The sequence below is a fragment of the Osmia lignaria genome, chromosome 3 (assembly GCF_051020975.1).
Source record: "Osmia lignaria lignaria isolate PbOS001 chromosome 3, iyOsmLign1, whole genome shotgun sequence".
Lineage (NCBI taxonomy): Eukaryota > Metazoa > Arthropoda > Insecta > Hymenoptera > Megachilidae > Osmia > Osmia lignaria.
Window position 1 is genome coordinate 8,442,306 of NC_135034.1, and position 15,431 is coordinate 8,457,736.

The following is a 15,431-nucleotide window of genomic DNA, read 5'->3' on the forward strand; positions in this document are numbered from 1 at the left end:
ATAAACATTCGTTTCACAGAATCGTTGATGAATAAAAATCATTTAGTGGTTTCGTTGGTACAAAAAACCCAAGAATCAATTCATGCTTCCTCGATCGCTGTTAACGTTTCATCGATCATTACAGCGTGCAGTGAAAGCGTTCCCTCGGATGTAACAAGAAACCTTTCTTTTGCAACAAAGTATCGTTTGTACTGTGATTTCGCGAGAAACTAGTCATTATCTGAAGCTACGATTGAAACAATTTTTCTAACAAGGTTCTATTTTTTTTTTTTTGCTTGCAGATCGAGCAACGTGTGTGACTCGAAACGGCGACCAAGCACGGCAAAAGCGCGCAAGGTAACGTTGCTTTCACTTTTATTTACGACACACTGTTTCTATAATCGTGTTTTTTTCTACCGTTGAATATCAAGAGATTCAGTTTCGTCGAATCGTTAAACGATGCACGGGAAATGATTTTTGAATGAAGGTGAAATTGGGGTTTTATGAGGAACGATTTCAACCCCTTGAGAGGTGATTAAGTTTTAAGAAAAATACCATCCATCAATTATTATTTATTTATTTCGGATACTGTCAAAGTTCTACTACGTTGTAAAAATATTAACATTACTTTCGATTTACCCTGCCACGTTACATCACAATCGAGTAGCGTAATACACCACGCAATGCTGACTCACTTCCGGTCAGCTTAACTTAATATTCCGCTTTTGTCACTTGCCGCTTTTCGTTCATTCATCCGCATCCGTACAGTAAATATTCGACTACCTCATTAGGCACGAAAGTAATTCGTTGATTTAATAAACCTGATGAATCACGTGGATCGTTGGAAGTGTTAATGACAGTGGTGTCATTAGTCGAGGCTGGTTAAACGACCCTCCGCAAGGACTTTGATTTTCATTACTTTTGCAATCACTAGAAAAGAAAATAATTAATTAAATTGATCTTTGTTCAAAATGTTGTCTGACGCAGTAGAAACAGCCATGACTAGTAAGACACACACTAATATCAATTAATGATTTTTTCATTGCAAATTACCAGCGTAATTTCAATGGTATTCAGAATTCTCCTTCTGTCTTCGTTTTTCAATCATTCGGTTAAATTATAGTCACAGTGGTGGCCAACGATGACCCCGCGGCAACGTAATAAACCATGATCTGCATTTTTGCGTCATTCGTAACAGATGTACAGGTGTTCGCCTCCACATTCTTTGTGTAGCTTAAAATACACTCAGGACCAAAGGAGGGCTTTATTTGTTACGGGAACATCGTTTTGCGTCAATGTTTACGCATTCACGATCATTGACGTAGTACTACGTCTATGCACAGTTTATGCGTGTTCTTATTCCAATAATTTCTCGTGCCTCTAACGTGTGCCATTAATTTTTCATTCGATTCAAGTACGTCTGATTTTCTGAATTTTAATTTTACACATCCAGTCTCTTTCGTAGGAATATTCGTGCTAAAGATTTATCAGTGTTTCTCTAAAAAATATAAAATCATACGCGGAAATTAAATAAAGTTCGCGAGGTAAATCAGTAGATAATTGATAAAACAAAAGTCCCTTGACGTGCGCCAGTTTCGTTTCACCTTCCACCGGATTAATTATAACCAGCATAAATTAACAATCATCCCACGCTTTCGTAACTAGAATTCAACGTGACACGTGTCGTTCCGGGGTGATAAATCAGTCTAGGTTTGCATATGCATCGCTGTTTAAATGTAAATATTGTTTTCACGTTCCTCTTTTCTCAGGGGAAACGTTAAGCAACGGATCGTTTAATATTCGTTAAATAGAGGTCGGTCGTTAATCAATGAAGAAACTTTCTTCTCGAAAGTAAAATGTTGACAACAATGTTCAGAAAGTTGAATTTCGAAGGAAATCGAAACCATAGCCACTTTGCTAATCCTTTTACGATTCGCAACTTTCGGACGAATAACATTATAGATGGAGAGTTGATTCTGTGAAAAATCTTTTCGATGCCGCGTTCCTTCCGCGTTTCTCCGCGTTCCGAAGAATTTTTCTGATCACCCCAGGTGGTGCCAGCTTCTCGGCTGGCAGTGGAAAACACCGTGGGGTTGATTTATCGTCGCATCGCGAGGACGTTAAGTGGCGTTGTTCAAATTTCGTGCAACGTGTCGTAACGAACGGGCATTCACGGTACATCGGGAAGAACGGCCTTGTTATATTATTATTAGACGCGGCATTAAATGCGAGTAACAAAGCACGCAGCCTGATTCGATTTTCGACTCGAACATTTACGATTGCACTGGCAGACGTTGTTTCGTCGTAGATTCAAATAGACTGCTTAGGATTGGAAACTTTTCTAAATGACTTAGAATAAATTTCAAATGAGATTTAAGTCCGAGCGATCCAACGCGTTAATTTATATCATTTCTCCTGACACCGTCAGTGAAAATCATTGTGTCGCTAGATAGAAATCTAGCTGCCACGATCTTCTGCCACGAAATCGGATCAGATTTCCGTGAAAAGGGAGCATCCGTGTCTGGCATCGGATCGCGGGAATTTTCTTTCTTTCTTTCCGCGGAAAGTGGTCTCCCGTTTCGTCAACGACCACAACAACGCTATTTATGCCACTTACTCCGGGAATAGTGCCGTTGGCCTGCCTCCAAACAATATTTTTCTCCTCCATCCACGCTCAGCGAAACAAACAATGTACCAACAAATACGTGAACATGCATGTATCCGCTCGGTTCTAAATTGCCACTGAAAAATGATCGACCGATGATTCGGACGATGATTGTTACGATTATAAAAGTCATGCGGGAAGAATGAAGATGGTTCTAGAGAATTTGCCAATTCGTTGACTCGGATGAAATATGGATGAAACGTTTGTTGAACACCTGGTAGTCGAAAATGTTCCTCGGTAGATTGCTCAATTTCACGTGTATTCTGTCTGGATCACCAAAAAAGAAGTTTGAACACTTTATGAAATATAACAGGAACCTTCATAAATGACACAGACTCGAATTTACAAGTGTTTCGAACAGCTGAAATCACAAGCTCTATTCGTTCAGAGCTCCTAAAACCTGTTCACCATTAACGTTCTACGTCAAACTGCATTATCGTTATCATTGTTGACCGTGATCGTTCCATAAAGCATGCCATAAAACCAAAGCGACTGTTTTCCTTTAGATTCCAAGGCCTCTGCGCGACGATAAAGAATACGGTCTCGGTGTTATGCAATGCTCGACTTCTCTTTCGATGCTTTTACATCAAATATTCAACCCTTAACAATTGTTAAGGATTGCTAGCTCATCTCGAATGATAAGAAAATAAAAATCACTCTTCGTGGCATCGAAAGCGATTAATTTGGATCGATTAAAAAATGAGCGAAAGGTTGATAAGAAAGCGGGAAAATTATAGAGAAAAGAAGTATCGCGAAGGGTAGAAAGGAGAATCCTTTCGATCGACCTATTTCAGGCGTCAGGCCAATTACCGATCCAGAGGTCTCAATTAATCCGGCGTGCAGCTAATCCGAGGACTCCCGTTTCCGTGGCTGACTCGTAATAATGACGAAACGAGCCGGCTGCGCAGCCACGTCGACCCACATTTATAAATAGAGAGGCCTCGTATCCATCGGAGCGAAGGTGTGCGTCGTGTGTCACCCCAGGAATACCACGCTCGACCGAGTGACCGACGACCGGCTAGCTGTGAATGGGCCTGCGGAGTTGCTAGAAAACGAGACACCCGGACCATCGGCCCGTCGTGGAAAACTGCTCGTAAAACGACGTTTTCTCGTGAAAGGTCCACAGCCTCCCAAGGATACATTTTATAGTACGGATAACGGCGATTAACATCGATCGTTTCGTAATTTCGTTAGATTCTTCTATACGAGACATCAGTGTAGGTACTCGTATTATGAAAAATCCAATACGATGTGGAAGAAAACGAGAAAAGGAATGAATCATTTGACAAATCAAAAGCTTTCGCGATAACAGTAAAGAAAAAACGGCCACAGAAGCGTAAAAAAAGGCTCGAAAAAACTTGCATCGAAGGACAGATGCTTCTTGCTACAAGTAGACTTTGATTGATCGATTTCTTCGCTTAACACGCGCTACGCTTTGCGTTCAAACTCTTCTGTACGACGCCAGCCGTCGAGCATTTCTCCTCGTTTCTGCGTCGTAACCAGCATCGGGAAATATATTTACGAGGTTTCTTAAAATTTTATGAAATCTCCGCGGAGGTGCGCAAAGAAAGCCGAAAGCAAATCTCGTGGATTTACATTTCTCCGAGCGAATGTACTTCATTGAACCTCGTGTTACCTTATCGATTATTCGAAATCCCGTTCTTCCATTCAGTTCTGAATCCGGTTGTTGTTGATTTCTCAGTCAGCGTCGCGTTAGCTTCGCGAACAGTCGTCGGTAAAAGCTTATTTGGTACCGCAGGAATGTGTAACAGCATAGCCTTGGTCGTCGTGTGGTCTCTTATTTTTAGAGAATTATTGGTTCACCTTGTAAACAAGACATTGATACTTTGTTTACCGCGAAACGTGGCCGGGTTTCTTCCTGGATTCTAATCGTTTCAACTTCTGCATTTCTTCCCGGTGACAGGGATACCTGGTGATCAAAAGCCTGGATACCAATCGTGCATCTCTTGGAGTTTCGCGAAAGCGTATCGTCAAAACTTGCAACAGTTGTTCGTTGTTATTAATTTTCTGTCTACATTGCTTGATTATTAACACGCGAACTTCTGTCATCGCTGATAATCCCAAGTGCAATTTTAATAATTCGAGTTCTTTCGAGCTTGCGGGTAGCCGCGGATAAATTACAAAACAGACGAAATAGCAAGGAAGATTGACCTGTAGTTAAAATCAGATTTAGATTTTGTTTAGACGAGCTGATGCTCGTTCGAATATTTAATACACTCCGAGGACGTTGGAACGAATAACATCGAGGGACAACAACAAAGTCGTAAAAAGCAAAAACTGTTCGTTGAATCATTTTTTAGGTATCATAACTACAGACACATTTTATAGCTAAAGGAAAAAAATAATAGCAATAGAATGAGGAACAAAATAATTTATTCTAAATTACGAGCAGCCCGTCTACATAGAATCGTTGCTATTTTACCAAAAGGTATCTTGCATAACCGCGTCGAAAATGACTCACGTGAGGTTTTTCGAGGTAGGAGGAAAAGGATGATTCGGTTAGTCGGGGGAACCGTGTGTTTTCGATCCGGCGACAAGACGGCGCAGAACGGAATGCGTATTCGTGACATTTGAAGGGGTGTCTTAAATTAAAACGATGGCAGAGCGGCTGAGCTGGCAGAGCGAGCGAAAGAACGCGGCGATTGCCACATCGACGTTTTGGCAGTGGCCATTCTTGTTCCTTCGCTCACCTCCGACTCTGTCTCTCTTCCTTTCTTCCTCCCCTTGTTCTCTGCCGTCTTAAGAATATGTACAATTAACCAATCGTCGATCGTGAACCAAACTCGACGGATTTTTCTGTGCCTTTATTTTTAGCCAGACGCCTTCGCGGTTTCAAACTCGCGACACGTAAGCTCACTCGATCGTTTACTGGAATTCTTTACGAGAAAATGATATTTCTGTCGAAAATTTAAAAATTGGATAGAAAGTTGTTCATCCCGGTGTTCAGAAATACTTCATAGGTACGTTATATTTGCAAATTTTACAACTTTTTATTCGTAAACTTTGAATTATAAATAGCGATAGATCTGTGTACCGAGAAATATGAAGAAACGATATCGTGTAATGTAAGAAGTAAATCGACTCGAATAATTTTGGCTGCGCCCGTCTGACTACTACCGGTACTATTCCACTGCGCCTGGCGTCCCGTTATTGCATTGCCCCTCGCTCTTTATTGCACATCATTAGACCAAGCATGGTAATATTCCAACGAGGCTGAGATAGCAAACATCGTGCGAACAGGTGTGATAAATGCCTGACGGTTTCCGTGACAGCGTTTGGCAATCTTGTTTCAAGGACAAGTTGAAGTTCACGATCGTCTGCTCGAGGTTCCAGATCTTTGAGACCGTACTTTATCTTTGACATATGGTAACCCGTTAATTTGAAACTAAATATCTCTTTTGATAAAAAAAAAAAAAGTGAATTATAAAATTCAACCAAAAATTTCCCTTAAATTTATTTAATATGCATGACGATGAAGATGGAAGACAATAAAGATTCATTATTTAGCTCGCATAATGACACGATCAGACGTGGTAGAAAATCGATAACGGTGTCCTGTAACCGTGTAATTAATTCGCCTCCTAATTCCTGGTTATGGAAGGGTCCAGGAACTCGCTTCAGTAACCTTGGAATAGAGCATGTTCTAGCATGGTTTGACGATTATTTAACGCAACGGCATAATCGTCGGCGACGTAATAACAGCATAATTCACTATGTTACGTTACATGCCGGTCCCCTCTACGTCCCGTCGACGTTGCGCACTGACAACCTTGAATTTCTCTTTCCGGCCATCTAATAAATTCGATTCCACCGGCTACACTTCGATGTTTTTACTCGATTAACCCCGCTATTAATCGGTCTGCTCGATAAACGCATCCTCCAGATAAAAGTGTCTATTGGAATTTTTATATCGCGCCTAGGGGTGCACAGGAAGAAAGTTATTCCCATTTGGAAGTATTTAATCAAGTCAGGATGAGTCTAATTTGTTAGGTATTCAGATATTCCGATGTTAAACGATGGCGAGCATGAAAATAGAAGCAGGCTGTTGAAAAATCGCGTGAACGAGACGATTAGTCGCGCTTGGTCGACCAAAACGGTTTCACTGGTGCCGACTGACCCACTAATAATTAGACCTTGGACTGACGCGAGCATGTTGCGCGCAATATTTCATCGGCTCGAAGGCCGATCAATCGTCGATCGATTATTGCCAGGGTTAGGCCGACAATCGTCGGCTAGCGAACAGGAAAATGGACGAGAGAAATCGAGCCGAGTCGAGGAAAATAAACGATACCATGGGGGACACTCATAATTGACGCCATGAATTTAAACAAAGTCAACAAGTAGAGAATATTATTTTGACGGTCACTAGTTTTTAATTTTTTTCAAGGAAATAAATGGTGCTGCCCCCTGTAACACCATTTTCCCTAAAGAAGTCTACTTTGCTCGATACTGTACCAGGGAATAAATTAAGAATTATCTATCTTACACTCTTACATCATTTTATGAGAAGTAAAATGAAACTGATTTGTGTGGAAGAATAATTGTTACGAAACATACGTGGAATGATTTCAAGATTATTTATGCAGTTCCATGTTCGATGAAACCACGTTAAATCGTCGCGATTAAACGATCGATAATTGCATTTTAGAATATTTATAAGTATCATCAACGACGGAATGCTGATCGCGGGATATGTTTGCACAGATGTTTTTCGAGCCTTTATTAATCAGATATGCATTAGGCACAGTCGGTTTCTGAAAGTTTCTCGACCATTTGTATTAGCCAGATCCATTACGACGGAACCTTGAAGCATCCCGTCGAATTTTAATGAAGATTTACGTTCGTATCGATGGAATATTTGTCAATTGCAACGGTCGATTACACAAGCGCGATGCGTAAAATAATCCTCTTTAAGTGACAGACCGCAAAAGGTTCTCCGTAATATAAAATACGAAAACACCGAATGATGAATGACGAACGAGACTGAACGACACCAACATAAGGATCGCGGTTGAATTATTCAAAATCAAGGTTGACATTACGTAAGAATCGTGTAATAGGTTTTCCTACGATCGAGACACCAGAGCGTGGGCTGCTTTCTGATAAGTAAATACGTGCGAATCGATAATCGAGTTCTCGGTTCACTGTTCGATAGTACACGTAGCTGTTTTCATTCGACTTTGAACGAATATCGAGACGGAGAATCGAAGAATAAAAACTCGAGCGATATCAAATGTGTTATCTCGTAGCAAATGTATTCTTAGCGAAGTTTTAGAGTGGGAACGGAGGAATCTCCGAATCTTTTAATCGCCAACAAATTTTTACTTCGATCACGTGTCAATGGAGTGAATTTTTCGCATCTTCTGAAAACGTTCCTTCCTCGAATATGCAGTAGAAAATATTCCGAGGATCGACTGTTCGTATGAGGTAATCAATATTTTAAAAGTTATCCTCACGCTATGCAAACTGAACTGATATTTGCTTTGTTCTTCGCGATCCTCTAATTATCTTCAAAGTTATGTTAGCACTCTGTATTTTTTTCCTATTGAAACAGAATGAAATACTGAAAATTGCAATTCGACGAAACAATTTTCAACGCATAAGAACTGTCGTGGTCAATTTTCAAAGGGTTATTCGTGTACGCGTCAAGTTATCTCATTTTAATCCTATGTAATATTGAAATTTACTTTCTGCCCATTCTATTAAATGAAATTCGCATAATCACCGGGTGAAAAGACTGTCGACGCGTAAATTTTCAATCGAAACGAGTAAACGTCAAGGGGTCACGCATGAAAACGCGCAGAATGACCGTAGAATTGCGTGGTCACGTTAACGGAACTGACGCAAATACCAGCGCCAATTACAAATTCAATTAAAGCTTTTTCTCGCCTACCAATGGAAACTTTTTATCCATGATGTATCCGCGTGTTCCTTCGACATACTTGATCGAACCAGGACCAAGAGTTGCTCATTGAGCAATTCGGATCGAACTCGTGATTAACGAGCTTCGAAAGCGTGAATCTATTTCTTCTGTAATTTACGATCGTCTCCCTGGTCTTGTAAAGATCGATGGTCCAAAGACTTATCGACTTCGCGAACGTGAAATAACGTTTAGAAAATTAATACTCGATCATTCAGTTTACAGTGTTATCGTGGTAACAGTGATTTCTGTTATATTTTCATGAATTTTAGATAGGAAGACGGAGATTGACCTTTTATCTGGATGATAGAAATGCGTGATTGACCTTATCACAGAGCAGACACTCATTTCTGATAAACGAGTCGCAAGGTTTGAACGTTCCAATGAATTTGAAACTTTCTTCGATACTCCTTGAATACTATATACAACATCTCTGGAAACAGACCTTTTGTTCCGTAATTAAAACGTCATTATGCGACAGTTTGAAGGCTGTGTCGTATTGCAAACGATTGCAAACACGTGTTGTGTGTTTTCATTTCTTATTTGAAAATTACTTCGACGTCCTTGCTCGAAGGAAAACAACGCGTCTTCCTCTAAACAGAAATGAATTTGTTCGTTCCTTGTCAACATTTTCAATTTCATTCTTCGTATGGAAACGAAGTGGGTCGTAACCTTTTGGAATAAAAGCGATTGGATGATTTTGTATCGTCTTCTCGATAATGGTTATCAACCTCGTGTTTCTGAAGACCGGCTTGTTTACTCGTGTTCCTTTCTCAACAGGAAATCGTAATTTTTATGAAAAATATTATTCGAGTGTAATTAGGCTTCGCATAGAAAATTAACAAATTATCTTTGATATTTATGCAAGAGAAACACTTACTGTTAGCTGTGATTTGAAGTATCAGATGTTTGTTACGTGATTGTCATGTAATCGAAAAACGGGAAATAAAATTACATAATAGAATTACGGAAAGGGAAACAGAATCGTGACTATCTACATCAACATCCGTGCGATGTTGTTTCGTAAATAATTACAGAATGCATTGCGTGGCATTAAAAGTGTTTACAGTGAAACACTCGTAACGAAGTAAAAAGCAACTGAAAGTTGTATACATCTTTCAATTACAAAGAATTGCAGGATAAGATTGACACGTATTTATTTCATGAAAATTCAATAATTTGATAATTACCAACAAAATACTAAACTTTCGTATCGATTCTTCGAATCAGCCATTTCATTCAACTTCCATTCAATGAGAAACCGCCTGGAAGCACATTAATTATTCATGAATCAAAACCCACGAAAACATTATCTCCAAGTTAATCAAGAGAGGCCAGTGCTCGCATCAATAACTAAAAAACACCAGATGAAAGCGATAAAAGAGTGTGCAAATCGAGATTGAAATCACAGCTATTTCAATCTTAACTGTTATGGCAGTTTGATGAATACGACGCTGTGAAACGTTATTTTTTATTGGTGTTTTTAACTGTAAGAGACAATTTAAGATATACAAAATGACAAGGATTTTGAAAAAAATTCACAATATTTCAATTATTGTCAAAATTAGGATCTTGAAAAGTCTTGCCACCTCTATCTCGCTATTTCCCTGATTTGATCGCGATTGTACTTGAACCCATCGCTAGTGAACACCGTCTATCAGCGATAGTAAACACGCCCGTGAAAATATTCACGAGGATAACACGCGCGTTTTCCGCTGCGATTGCAATACTGTCGTTACGAAACGTCTGGTATCAGCGAACACGGTGACATTTCGAGAAGTTCAAGAGCGAGAAATGAAAAAAGAGTCAGCTTCTCTGACTTGGGTGGCGTTCGAGTGAAATATCATACATCGTTAGGTGTAAATCTGTTATGCAAATCGCGATTCTCTAACGAGTGGGATGGAAACGATTGCAAGAATTCTGCTTTTGCAACATCGTGTCTTGCCCGTGAAGATGTGGAAATTCTTGTTGACGTACACCTTGTCGTGTGTTCTGAATACGATTCGCTCGTTTTTTAACGCGTATCGTGTTGAAAGGGTCAACGATGACCCACAGATGACCTGTCGCCTATTCTGCATCATATTTTCGTTATTAATGAGCCCATCAAGAAATACCTTAAAAGATGTTGAGAAAAGATAGTTCAAAAATGTTAAAAATTGATAAATCAAAGGTTTCAGAATAAATTTTTGCCAAATCATTAGAAAGTAAAATTTCACTATCGTTTCGAAACAGGTAGATACCATTATTTAGTCCAGAAAGTTTTCTATATTTAAAATTCTCAAGGCAAGGTGTTCAAATCTGGTCAGTCATTATTATACGATGACCAAATATTAATTCTATCTTATCACTCGTCACTTTTAACACCACAGCTGCTAATCAGAAATTCAAACTAATTACTCGATGATATTGAACAATATTATTTCGAATAACATATCATGAAAATAAATTTAAAAATCATACGACAATTTGCCCGGGCTCAATCAACAACGCAGAAGAAAAGTGTCGCGTCAAACCTTTTAAATTACTAATTAAAGAAACCTCTGAAGAATCAATTCGCCCGTGAAACATTGGCAAACATTTCTGCGTTGGAAAATCGAACGGTTAATGGGCGAACACGGAAACGAAACGATCAAGGGAACGCCGATCGTTGGGCGAGGAATTACGAAGCTGTAGGAAATATTAATGAGGAAGAAATGTCGTTTCCCGATGTGTAATTAGCAACATAAAGGCATTGGAAGCGCTCGTGCACTTGCTAATAGATCGTTACTTGATTTATCGCCGCTTTTTCTAGAACAATTGCAATTTACAATCTAACACATTGTTTGTGTGACGAGTGACTCGTACAATGCATACGTAATGAGAAAATGATTACTTGGTAATTGTACATTAAATTAAGGGGATGCCCGCGAACGTCCTTCGTGAATTTATTTGGGAAGAACTGTAAGAAGTGTGTGATTGATGCATTAATTATTTTCCAAAAAATAAAAATTGTAGTTTTTCATAGTTCATCAAAATTAAGTAATCAATATACCATTGCATAATAATTTCATTTCCATACTAGTAGAGTAGCGTTAAATTATTAGCACTTTTCCAGTCGGTCGTTAGAGAGCTAATCTAAACTAATTTACAAATTTATGCAGTTAGGACAAAAAAAATTTCCATGCGAAGAATACGATAAGCCTTAATGATAGTAAAATAGCATAGTAAACAAAGTGCATCGATAAAAAAATTTGCTCGTGGAATATTTAACTATAAAGAATCAGCCATTTAATGTTAGTTTATTATTTAATTCCACTTGGAAATTAATTAAATCGATTACGATTAAAGTTAATGATAAGCTCTGTAATTAAATATCCAAATTCCTAAACAGAGCTCCTATTGAACTAGTTCAACTCGATCGCGAGTTTCATTTGGCGAATCTCGCGGAAAAGAAGCCATAAGAGCCACGGATCGGGAACAATGGACATTAACGTTCCAATGTACACACATACGCGTAAGCTTGCTCGCGTAAGGTCTCGCGATGACCGTGGCCGAGCGAAGCGGATCGCGCGTGCACGCGTACGATCCGGCTGGAAATTTTATGGTCGTCGTTGCGTCAGAGGACGGACGATACGCTTACAGAAATGGGTGAACCAAAGACCTTCTTCCATGGAAACTCGGACACCATTCGCGAAGGCTATCCTCCAGGAAAATTTATGTCAATTCTCTATCAGTGAATCACGATCGAATCGTGATTTTCATAACGATAAAGTTGGCATAACGATTCGTTAGCTTCGAATTGCTCGAATCGTTTGTTTAACTTCGTAAGCCCTTTTTAGATAATGTTTGACACGTGCGTGGACTACCTAGTGACTTGCGCTACTGGAGTTTACACGTGTTTCGAATTATGATAAGCGATTTATCTAATAAGAAACTTACAAGTTAACCTAAATGGTTATCTAGGCTACTAATTCCTCTGATAGGGTCAATGTAACTGAATCTGGCTGAGCAATGTTGAATTGAACAGAGCTTCTCAGAGTTGCGAGTTGAACTTTGAAATTGATCTACACTCCGCATTATAATTTTTCATTTATGCGTTTCAATCTCTCAGCAGGATGAAATGATATGTGCTAGATCATCAAAAGGATTGAATACCCTGATAAAAAATCAAGTCAAACCACCTAACAAATTATTCCTTCTATTGAACACAGCGATGTATTCTTGACGTTGGTTCTTTGTTTATTATTTAAAGCATCGTTCCGATTTCATTTCATTACGAAACGGAGTAAGGAGGAAATCGGACGATGCCATTGAAGCGGCACGATGCAATTTTTTGGTGAACGATACATAATGTGAAATCTCCTAGGAAAATGCTAACTCTTATATAAATCGTTAAAGAGAACAAAAATTCACGGGATTTCTTACCGTCTACCGTCTATCTTTAAAGGGGAAAGCCATAGGATATTTTACATAACGCAATCTAAAACGCTGTCATATTCATATTATCGCGTGTTTAATAACTCTCATTTATCCTCATATTTTGTTAGCGGACTGTTTGAAATATATGTTTTCTAAGATTGCATTGTGTGCAATATTTTCTTGCATTCGTTGCAACAAAACGCTAGTGACGACAGCGCAGCGCCGCGACGTCGTGGGTTCTTCAGGACATTCTTTCGCGCGTTTTTCGTCCTCGAGCCGGGTAGAAAGTAGAGAATAAAAAGTCCATACGATCGCTATCATTCCCGATAGGTTTATGTAACAAGCGATAGACGAATGGTGAAGAAAATGATTTTGTAAAGGTAAAATCATTTATGTAATGGTAAAAATGATGTCAACAATGAACCGGTAACGATAACGATGTATCATTGCGCTGAAACGTGATTTAAATTCCTCCTCTCGTTTTAATTAATACTTCGGTACGTTTTACGACACGTGGTAACAGGGAGAAGAGAAGAATGAAAGAAACGGTAAAGACGAGTGGAAACGAGTAGCTACTTGCCGGAAGTAGCGGAATAGGAGGAAGCCCGGCTTCCGCGGCAGGAAAAGAGCGTCGAGCACGGAACCCGAGACCTTGAGTGCGTGCACTCGCGATGGTACGTCCCTGTGCCGCAAACAGGAACAGAACGATTATCCGGCAAATGAATGAAATCGAGTGAACCGGTTCACTCGCGTACGTACGCGGCTGCCTCCGCTCCGGTTCGCCGCGGATCCGCCTTAATCTAGATCCGAGTTCTTCGTGAATGACCGTGGCAGCTTCTCGACGAATTACCAGGCAAACTTAACTGCCTGTCGTACGATCATTAATCCAGCTGGTCACGCGGCTCTTCTTGTTAATTGAACGCCACGCGTGGCGGTAAACCTGCTGTTTCATCGGTCAGAGTCACTTGCAACTTGTAAGATCAACGGAGGATCAAAGATCTTTTTGAAGATAGATAATGCGAAAGAACTGAAGAAAGGCTATTCCTTGTAAATACAATATTTCTGGATAGAATTCTCTCGTGGCAGCTGATTAAAAACGTTAGAAGAAATTGATGTGTTTGGAAAAGTATTCAGCTGCATTCTTTAATTTGAAATTAAAGTGCAATTAATCAGTGTCTCGTGAAAGCGCACGAAGAATGTTGCGTATTTCTACTAAGGTTGTTTAATTCTTTGAACTTACATTTTTCTGATGAACCTTTCGCGTAACGGAGATTGCACGCACAACAGTTTTGACGCAAGAAATTGTCGATGCGTTTATAAAAAATGCACTTCTTTTCTTTTAATGATTATCCGGGAAAGCTATATAAAGTCTTCCAAGCGGAAACATCTTCGAAGTTACTTCCCTGTGCAGAGACCTGAAAAATTTCTTCAGAGTAAGAAATTTCTTGACGTCCATCGAGGAAAGAAATACGAGTGTAAACAGTAATACTATACTTCCGTATTCAAATGATAATTGATTCAACGAGGATCACGTGTAAACATTTCGATTAACCCGAATATAGATTAACCGAGCGAATTGAATAATAGAGTAGCGAATAATTAGCTTGTCAGGAGAGCATGAGATCACGATTCGTTCTACGTCAGAGAGTAACATCGTGACGACAGTAAGAGGAAGATCCCCTACTAAATCATTCTTTTATTTATCTTGAACACGAGTTATCAATCAATTTTCTCCTAGCAAAACGCGTCACGCTGTAACTAAATGCAAAACAACTCGTTTTCTATAATGTGCAAATAATTTATGGAGAGTTTTTTTTAATTCATTTAAAAAGATACGAGAATGAGGAAAAAAGCGACCGAACCAATTGAATATCGATATCAATGGTAGGATATACTTTGTTGAATTCATTATGAGGGGAACGTCAAACGAGCTCGATTTATTAGGTCGATACGAAGAACAGGCATTTCTGATAAGATAGCTATTGATCGATTATTGATCTATGTGGTGTTGTTCGTGCGATGTTGTGATTTTCGTATAACGCTACGTGGAAATGTTTCCTTGAAAATACAGTGGGAATGAAAATATATGTCGACGTTTGATGTACAAATTAAAGATATTGGCATTCTAAGTTTTATTATAATGGGTATAATTAAGGATTGAAATATCATTGTGTTATGTATCATTTATATAATTTTTTTTTCTTTAAAGTAGGCACACGTCAACATTTTCAATTCTATCGTTCGATTGATAATAGTATACACAAAAGATGTGTATGACTGAAAAAGGTAAACGTAACAGTACAAGCTTGGTAACAATGGTTGTACGATTTAATCTTATCAACGTACAGTAGAACGGAGAAATTGCGAAACGCGTAGAAATTCCGTCGAAACAACGAATCGAAGTCGTTATCGGTTGCACAGCGACAAGAAAAATCCTCCGGATGCCAT

General features: G+C 39.2%; 1 protein-coding gene across 4 annotated transcripts in view; it reads left to right on the forward strand.

Annotated features, from left to right (window-relative positions):
- Positions 1-15,431, forward strand: part of LOC117605341 (uncharacterized) — a 66,172-nt gene that overhangs the window by 13,725 nt on the left and 37,016 nt on the right. For 2 of the 4 annotated variants that reach the window (XM_034326575.2, XM_034326577.2), the window contains exon 2: positions 282-336. The exons of the other annotated variants lie outside the window; for them this stretch is intronic. The gene's annotated coding sequence lies outside the window, so the exon portion shown is untranslated. The remainder of the gene's footprint in view (positions 1-281; positions 337-15,431) is intronic. 4 annotated transcript variants of the gene reach the window in all.